We start from the raw sequence: 10,063 nt of genomic DNA, 5'->3' as shown, positions 1-10,063 counted from the left end.
ATTCTGCTCACTGTAAAAAAAAAAAATCCTTTTTTTTCATTCATGTGGTCCTCATAGATGTAAATGTTTTGGGGTTTTTTGAGTACTCGAGTACTCCCCTGCATCCTTGCTTTTAAGGCCCCAATAGAATATATGCTGGTATATTTTGTCATTAAACGAGATGTTTCTTTCTTCTTCCCATATTTCAAATAAACTAATCAGACCAAAATGTTACGGTTTATGTTGACCAAGATCAAAGGATTCTGAGTTCTTATTTAAATTCAATGTGTCATAGCTGGTGTCTTCTTTGTGTATTTTCATGGCCTTTTCCTTTTAATTTAACCATTCAAACATCTTCTCCTATTCTGTGAAGTAAACCACATTTACAGTAAAGTGATCAGCCTCCTGTCATTTCCTCTCCAAACACTAATAAGATCCAGTCTTCAAGTGACTTTAAAAAAGGTTTTGACTTCCCCTGTGTTTGGGATTCATTGCTTGCTTCTAGTTTTTCAGCGGCTGCAGATGGCATCAACCCTTGTCTCACCTAAAGATTCCTCCCTGGGCGTTTAACAGATCCTGCCAACATTTCACAGCTAGTCTGAGGTATGTGTGGCCGCAAGATGTTGAGCAGCAAGAAGTTTGAGCAGGTGAAGAGAGTCCTGAGGGAAAGCTTGGTTCTCCTCCTTCGCTCGCCGAGATGTAACGGAAGGATTGGCCTGGCATTCGGAGAAGTGCTACATCCCGGCAACAGGCCAGACACTCGGACAGCTGGCACTGTGTATGTGTCTCAGTCTTCCTCTTCTCTCACAATATGACAGTGTGTCAGTGGTCTGTTTTCATCTCCTAATTGGCAGTACCAGAATAGTGTGAACATCGGAGGTTGGAGTCTCAGGAGGAGTCTTCTTAACTGTGGCTGACTGCCACTCGGAGGTGGCGGAAAATTGGGATCTGTAAACAAATCACAGCCTCTGCAGAAAGAAGAGAATACTTCCTACACAGGGGGAGTTACAGGCCTCCGTGTCAGCTCTGAATCAGCTGCAAGACGACTGCAAATGCGAGAGATATTTGCCCTTTTGGTGTAAGCTGATGTAATTGTGATCAATGCTACCCTCTGCTGCCACAAAGCATTAATCACAGCTCTCTGCAGTCCCCAACTTTCATTTCAAAGTTAGACAAAGTGATTTTGGAGATAGGCGACTTATGCCTCCATGTTGAAAGAAAAGCTGAACTGATTTCTTAGCTAAACAAGCACCACTTGTTTGATCGTTCTGTCCAAACAAATCTTAAAATGTGCTTTGAATGCGATCATCCTGAATGCAGAGTGCTGGCTTTGAAGTTAAAGCATCTCTCCAGATGATGTTTATTTTTTAAAAAAGAAAAAAAGGTGAAGATAAAAAGTGAGCTACTTTAATTAGCCCTTAAAATGATCTGGTTGTTCGCAAATCCAGCTTTGCCTGGAAGCAAATGTGAGATTCACTGACTCATTGAGATCAGGCAAATTTACAAATATAATAATATTAATAAGATTTCTTAAAAATGCTGAGAAATATGCTAAGAACTCACATACAGCAGTATTTTTTGTCATTTTACAAGAACATTCAGCATTTTTTCTGAGCAGTTTTACAAACAAACAACAATAAAATAGAAGCTCATTCTCTTTCACTTGACAATACTTTCTTTAAAGATATAACACAGTTTGGGGTCAACTTGAAAGAAACCAGATGTGAAATGTAAAAATGAGGTCAGAGGTCAAATGTGACATTTGGATACAAACTATAAAGTCATATTTAGAATCCACATATACAGCTATCATTTCCTAAATGTTGCCAATGCAAATAAAAGCGCACAAAGATGTCATTTTATAAATGGTAGACCCTTTTTGACCTTGAAAAAAGTCACCTGATATGTAGAATCCCCTTATATCATTCCCTATATGATGTCAGCACGAACAATGGCAGTAGGAAACAGTTAAAACTTTTTCTATATAGTTCCATATAGCATCATTGTCACTTTGACCTTTTGATAATCGTGTCAAATATGACATGATCTTTATACGGTGCTTTCTCTATGTTAACAATACACACCACACTTCATAATAATCATAGTTTCTAAGTTATAAGGATTTCTGCCAATCTTTGATCAATAAATCATTAAGCTGACTTTGAAGACCTTGGTTGATGTAAGCCAAATTTTAATAGATTGTTAACACTACCCAACACTACACCCCTAAAACGTTTTTATCAGAATTCATTAGTCATTTTCTGTAATTCAATTATATATATATGTATGATCTACAAAATAGAAGAATAGACCTTTATTGTCATTGTCCCTACAGCGAGGTCATACAAAGAAATATCATAAACAATGAGATCATTCTTTATTTCAGTGTGTTAGAGCAGCAGTGCAAGAGGCGAGGTAATTATATCTGTAGATCTTGACACAAATAATCATGATCACACAGACACGATAAACGTCGCCTGTCGATGTAGCGTTAGACTTTCACCAGCAGAGGGCGCCGTGCGATAAATACAATCTGTTTTGAATCCGGTCACATGTGGTCAGCTCAGCCTGAGAGGAAACACAAAAGGAACCTTATGAGTGAGCTGCACCTTGCAGGCAGCTGGTTTCTGGTATACTAAAGGAAACACACACACACACACACACAGTTCTGTTTCATGCAAGAGAGCTTTCTAAACTTTTGTTTGTCACAACATCTAAGTTGGACTCCATCACAAACTAAAGGTCGTTTCACCTTATAGTCATTAACATGGTGTTTCTCTGTGTTTCTCAATGACAGGAAGTGGCTATCTCATAGGAAGTGGAAGTAGGAGCGTCCCTCTCTCACACACAGAGCCTGCCTCCATGTTCGTCCACTCGCCTGCCCATCCTGTAGCTGTGAGCGATGTGAGCCAGGAACACCCCCTGTTTTTTCGCAAGGCTACGGCTGCCTGCTAGTATTTTGGTAATCGTCATCCTCCCTGACCTGCTGGCCCGATCCTGGCGCCAGGAGTCTCTACGCCTCCCCTCCACCTCCCCCTACCCGACCCCACGGATAATTCAGACCAGCTGTTCCAAGGTGCCTTGCTTACTCCCACCCACCATATACTCACACTTGCCTCTTCTACAGCCTTGAGTTTGTCTTAGGAAAAAAAAGACCCTTGGTTTTGGGATTTTTTTCTCTGGAGGCCTCTCCCTCTTTGCATGGGGTCTCACTGGTGCATAAAATAAATCCAAGTCAATCACAGGCCCGGTTCTTGCTCTGAAACAAATCAGCACCGTGTCTGGATTTGATGTTGCAATGTGGGAACACGTTATTCAGTGTGTGTCTTGTAGCTAAAACTTTAACACGGATATTTCTCCACCAGTGTCACTGACCTGAATTTCTCTCATTCCTCTAGCTGCTCAGTCCTAATGAAGTGGAATGTGTGTCACTGTGAAATGAGCCCAAGACAGAACTCAGTTTTGTTGCCTTATGCCTCCGCAGAGCCATCTCTTCATTGGAGTCACATGAAGACCATGTGTGTTCTCGGCGATCAAGTGATACTGTTAGGAGATGGAGAATTGTTGCCAAGGAAAGAATGCTTGACGAGAAGAACGAGAAAGAAAAGGGGTCCGTTTGCCACAGATCAGTCTAGCCTCTGCCGAATTCGCATTGCGAGAAAGGAAGCAGATTGAGTGCAGTTTTATGCTTCGTCTTCTTCTCTGTACTTGTGTGTTTTTGGAATTTGGGGGCTCTGTGTAAAGTAAGGTGCCTCTCTGTCTACGGTCTAACCACAGAGGGACTTTGGACTGAGTTGGAGGGGAACCCCGAGCTTTTTGATCCTTGCTCGTCAACCCCCAGCACTGCTGAGTAACGGCCCACAAGTGAACTGCATGTGTGTGTATGGATTTTGGATTGTTTCTTTCACAGTGGTGGTGGCGGTGCGGTTGCCTCATAGAACAGCAGTGGATGGCTGTCAGAGACAGAGGCCCAATAGAGGGTGGGGGCGTTGGAGTTTGTGACGTGGGGGTGGTTGTGGTACAAAGAGCTGTTCTGGTGGAACTATGGAGGAAAATAGTTCATGCTGCATTGGGATTTCCTGCCTTTGCCCTGGCCCCCCTTCCCCTTGCCTGCTCTGTTCTCGACGCCCTACGGCTATATGGCTCGGACAGTATTTCAGCTTGAGATGGTGGATGGGCGAAGTGGTTAGATTAATGAAAAGGACCTCAAGATTCATGGGGCGAGAGATTCAGTGTTGATCCAGACTTTCGCAATCTGGTTTTTTTAAAAATTCCATTTCCTCTCTTTAATCTCTCCACCCACAGGCCACGGTGCAGATGAATATTTTTCATCACAGCACTGAGTGTCTCACTCATGTCTCCCACTGACATGCACCATATCTGCGCAGTGATATCTGATCTCGTATTATCCACAGCTGGAATACACATCGAAAGTGAAGACTGCTACACTGCTGTCCGTGTTGAATGTAGAAGGGACAGGTGCGTCACCATTTGGCCGCCCTCAGACATGTCGCTTCTGTGTCAAAGAGTAGGTGGATGGTGGGCGGGGAGGGGGTCTGGGTGTGAAACTTCTCTTGGAGGGCTTTGATCTGGAAGTGTCAGCAGCAGAGTTTGGAAAAGGATTGGGGGGCATGTGTCACTCATTAGCAATGTGGTGAGAGTGTGCTGGCTCACAGGTTTTCCTGCTGTGGAGAGGATGCTGTGAAAATGGCTGCTCACAGAGTGCCAATAAACCTTGAGGGTGGCGTCAGGGCTCGGAGCTGCGAAGCTAAAAATAAACGCTGGAAGAAAGCAGCGCAGTTCACTTTAATAACTGTCTATGTGTTGAGCGTTGCTTTCATTGCTCTTTGTGGCACACACACGCACACGTATGCTAAACTGATAGCACAGGAAGTCGAATAGACGATTTCATTGAAAAGCCCCGCTGCCAGCATTCACTGTCTTGGGAGAGGAGGGAAATGGAAACCAGATGTCTGAGATCCACCGTGAATAAGTCAAAGCTCTCAGACTATGTCAGTTCCCCCTCTTCCCATTGGTGGACTGAAACTTTTCTGCGCTGTCATCAGTAATGTCTATAATACTCCCTCCCTGTGGACATCTCTCACAGTCTTGGCTGCAGCTCTGAATTGGAGACTCCAGGAAAGAAGCTTCACTGTTCCAGTAGATGATCATTTTCTGTATTCCTTAGATTTCAAACCTCACCACATTCCTCAAATTTCAGGGTAACTTCCCATATCCCAGGACTCAGTCGGGTGGCAAATCTCTCAGCGCTCCTTTGTGGATAGATTGCTTTCTCTTGCTTGAGAAAATAACAAGCTATAGAGTAATGACTTAACAAGCAACAGGATAATGGCTTCAGCATGTGCAGTGCTGTGTGCGTGTGTTTCTGTGCGTGCATAGATTTGGGATTGAGCGAGTGCTTGCTTATTGGCCTGTGTGTATCAATTGTTTGGGAACCAACTGTGCAGAATCAACCGCTCCTCTGTGTGGTTGGTGGAGTTGTTTGAAAGCTGGACTGCTGATGAATAGATCGTTCTTGTCCTGGTCTGAAGCCTCACAGCCTTTGGGGATTCAGCAGCCCTCGGTATGTCACAATGACAGGACAGTCTGTGGGGTGTCGGTGGGAGTGTCGGGTGTTTTCCATCATAAACAGCTGCTGCATAGGCCTCCCACGCAGCAGACAAGTTCTCAGTGTGTGTGTGTCTGCCTGTGCTCACCTATGTCTGCGTGTGTTTATCTGAAGATGCCTGAGAGGTGGAATTGAGGAATGATCGATGACAATATGACAGCTGTTGCACGTAATCTCTGCGTGAGTGTGTGCGCACACGAGCAACATCGTGGCTGTTTACTGTCTCAGGGAAGTGTTTGGATGCCACGCATCTGTTCCCAGGGTGCAATGCCTCTGGCTTTGACTTTCTTTGATCTCCGTCTTGAACAAATGGGAAACCTTGGACATCTTCCACTTCAGCAGTGACAAACCAAACTCCCATTCTTGCTCCAAACAGGTCTGTTTCTCATGCTGGTGTGGTTTATGAGGCTGTTCATGGGAAATGACATGCCACAGACACTATCATGACTCAATTAGCAGCTTTCCTCCAGATAGTGACATTCAAGTGTACAACACATTTAGACACGGCATGAGCTGGCATGCCCGGGTAAGCATATCTCGCTTTCACACAGAGCTTTCTAAGCTCAACAAATCAAAATCTTGAAAAGTTAGAAGCAAGCGGGGAGGCAATCTGTTTCCCAGCACACCGCCAGATTCTGTTTACACACGGTTACACAGTGACATGTTCCAACATGTGGGCACAAATCTACATTACCTCTTTCATAATACTCTTTTAAGGCCTCAGGCAACAGCTCAACGTCGTCTTGAACTTTTTCTGGGAAAGTATGCTCAGGTGCATTCTCCTGTAGCAAACAGGTGATATTTCCTCCTCTGGCAGGTGGAGAGGGTTATTAAGTATGACCCTAACAGTTAGTGATAATTTCTACAGTTTTAGAAAAGAGTCACAATGGGCAGTATCTGCACTTCTGCATTTTCCCTCTGGAAAATGCTTATAAGTCTGGACAATCCTCACCTTGTTGATCGCTATGCCAAAATTACAAAACAAGGAAAAAGAACTATGTAGCATACTTGGAGTTCCATGCTAGCAAGTAAAGTTAGCTTTCCTACATATGGACAAGATAGCATGTTAATGTTAACTTTAAGGTTGAAGCACCACTATGATAGTAGCAGTCTCTCAGAGACTCGAGCTGGCTGTTGGCCCAGTAGCAACCTCAGCCTATTTATTGATAGGGGTGTGGTTGCTTTGAATAACAGGTGGATGCCAGGACAGGTGTTAGCCCTGCTAGCTCTTTGCTAAGCTTCCCTGCAGCTGGTTCGAGTCATTTTACTGGAAATACTGACTATGTTTTTTGATGGAATTACTATAGCTTTCCTTGTGGTTATTTGTACTAACAGACAATTCAAGAAGTAATAATTTAGCACTCATTGCTCTCTTCAAAAAACTGAAGTCCCAGCTTCAAAGTGGTTGTCCACAAACCAATGGGTGACGTCACAGGCATCTATCTTTTCTATACAGCCTACGCTGTAGACTTGTCCTTGTTTAATTGTGAGACCTGGTTTTATTTTTCATTTTAGGGCAGAGGAAGCTCTGCTTTCGCTGCTCTTGTGTCAAGTAGGCATGCTTCTCCATGGCTTGCTGAGATGTCACACAGGAATTTGGGAGTAATGATTTTTTCTTTTTAACTAAAATCTAGGTCAGGATACTCTCAGAGAATCTCTGGCTTCCTGTTCCAATGTATAACTGAGGTCTATTTTCTCCCTCCATCTCCCCTCCGACCCCATCAGCCACAGTGCAAGCCAGTACCCAGAAGGACACATGGAGGCAAGGCAAAGAGCTCAGGCGCCGTCCATCTTTCTACCTCTCCCCCTTCTCCCCTCTTTCTCGCTATGCTTCTCACTGGCATCGAATCTGCAGCAACACATGTCTCTGATCAAGTCCAGCCTGCGTCATCAGTTAGTAAACTCCAGGCTCCAGGAAAACCAACAGAGAGCACATTCATAGCCGGCGACCCTGTGACTGAGTGTGTGATTCATTACTCTTTAATATGCACCCCCTACCCCCATCCTCCAACCCACCCAACCACTTCTCCAATCCAGCCTTGGGGCAACTCCGCAGCCTGATCAAATCCATCATTAAGCATATTTGTGGTGTTACCGCTGTTGGCCTTCTTATTTACCAGACCAGTCTCTGGCCTGTTTGCAGCTCAGCGGAGAGGAATTAGCTTTGCATTCTGACATTTGCATCACTTGTCCAAACTCTGATTGTATTAAGAGTGAGACAACAGAACTCCAAGGAGACCTCTGAGGGAGACAGGAAAAAAACTCCCACCAAATGTTAGGCAACGTTAAGATTCAAGAGCAATAAAGTGCTCTTTAAGCAAGGTGATAGACACCGAGAGGTGCTAATTTTGCTGGAGGAAGCTGAGAGAGTAACACGTGAGGTGAGAGGTTTTGGGGGAGTATACCTAGCAAAACTGAGCAGTTGTTTTATTCTTAAGAGTAGAAGAACGAGTGTCGCTTTGTTCCCATTCCCACAGACACACCAGTAATGAGGTTATCTTTCACACCTGGGGTCTCAAAGTGGAGTGGCCAGGCCAACGGTGACCAATACTGACATTTTATATTAAACTCGAGTGTAACAATGAAAGAATACTCTACTGTATTTTCTACCATAATACACCACAAACCCCTAAACAGACGGACTGGAAACACTTATGTTTTCATGTGACTTCCTTTTCCCGTGTGAATCTCAAATCAGTCGATGGCTGCCTAAATCACAGCTTTACAACACTTTATTTGGACTTGTCCACTGGTGATACTCATCCTACTGTCAAGTGACTGTAACATCTCAAGTGTGACATGCTAGCTATGTATATTCGGTGTCAGTGTTATGGCTTATCCAGAGGGGCAGTAAGCATCAGACTAAGCAACAGTCTGAAGCTAAAGTGGGTCTCTGAAGGCCTCTTCCTGGGAGACTTCTCTCCAGGTCTTGTGTGTCATGAGTGCAAGATGAGTCCTGTTTATGAGATGCTGACAGCTCCTTCCTGTCTCCCAGACCATGAGCCCTTACTGCTGCTGCACTGAAGGCCGCTCGTTAGTTCCTGGCCACCCAACTCCACCCCAAAAAGTTGGCTGCGAGAGCAACCATGGGTGGGACAGCTGATGGGGGGGATGGGACACAGCGCTGGCACTGGCAAACTGCAGCAGCCAAAAAAGAAAAAGAAAAAAAAAACACCACATGAGCACTTTAGCTTTTCGACCCAGGGCTGCTTTTTTGGGTAAAGTAGGCCAATGTAAACTCCCACTTCCTGTCCGCCTTGTCTCAGAGGGGGAGAGATGATCCTCCTGTGAAGAGGGAAAGGGCTGCTGCTCTGTAGGGACCATTTCCACTTACTACTCGCACACACACACACACTCACATAAATAGACATACAGCAGTAGAGGCAGGCAGAGAGTGAGTGGGAGAGCGCAAGCGAGTGAGCGAGGAATACACAAACACAGTGGGGTTCAGGAATGTTAAACACATGCTTTATGGCATAAATAGCAGCCACTTTTGGTAAATTACAGTGAGTGCTCTGGCACTGTAAAGCACACAGCAGGAAAACGTTCTCAGATTTCAGATCCAGGCCTCCACTCTCCCCCGAGGAACAAGGGAAGGGGAGCATGTTGTGTTTTTAATTCTCTATAAAAAGGCAGAAAGAAGTACAAAAACCTGTGATGCAGCAATGAATTGAAATGTGCCTGTGTTTTTACAGGAAATGTATAAGGCTTCGCACTATCTGGGAAAACTCTGACCTAGTTATAAAGGATAGAGGAAAGCCAGATTTGTCCAAGGTTCAAAACATTTAGCACAAAAATAAATAAATAAATAAAACTAGAAAGGCCTTTGCTTTTTCTGAACACACATATCATATATCGCTGCAGTATCCTATAAATCTTAGATGATGAGAAATATGACAGAGATTAAAATCATCAGGAAAAGCCAATCAAGAGCAAACCTGATGTTTAATTTGAGGACTCGTTTCAACTGTGTCTGCTGCCAGAGCTAACACCCTGACCTCGGGACATACCAGCTGACATCAAAATAGTTTGAGCTAACATCCAACAGCTGATCTTTTAATAGTGCTTTTATCCAAGAGCACAATAACTAAGACACACGAGAACATGAGGGCAAAAGGAGCCACAATCAGCCACATTCTCGAATGAAATCCTCATATTATTTCCATGTTGGAGGTTGTTGGTGTTTGTCCACAGATGTTTAAGAATTTGCATAAACAATCTCATTTGAGGATTGTGTGAGGTGAGTCACCATTACATGCTGCAGAAGGCATCCTGGCTGGTAGCTGACTCAAAAGGAAATAGGGAACTTTGCCGTGGAACACCTTACCTCACTCTGTTGGCCCAGCTGGCTCAGCCCACGCACACCAACTCCAACTAACTGACTGACTGCTGGCTTGACTAGTGGCCTGACTTACTGACTGTGAGCACGAGAGACATGGGAACTAAAGCTAAACA

Source organism: Copadichromis virginalis, linkage group LG5 (genome assembly GCF_057382275.1).
Source record: "Copadichromis virginalis isolate Kocher_CV1m ecotype Utaka linkage group LG5, C_Virginalis_male_GT1.1, whole genome shotgun sequence".
Lineage (NCBI taxonomy): Eukaryota > Metazoa > Chordata > Actinopteri > Cichliformes > Cichlidae > Copadichromis > Copadichromis virginalis.
The sequence above is the reverse complement of the archived record's forward strand: the minus strand, read 5'-3'. Positions refer to the sequence as shown.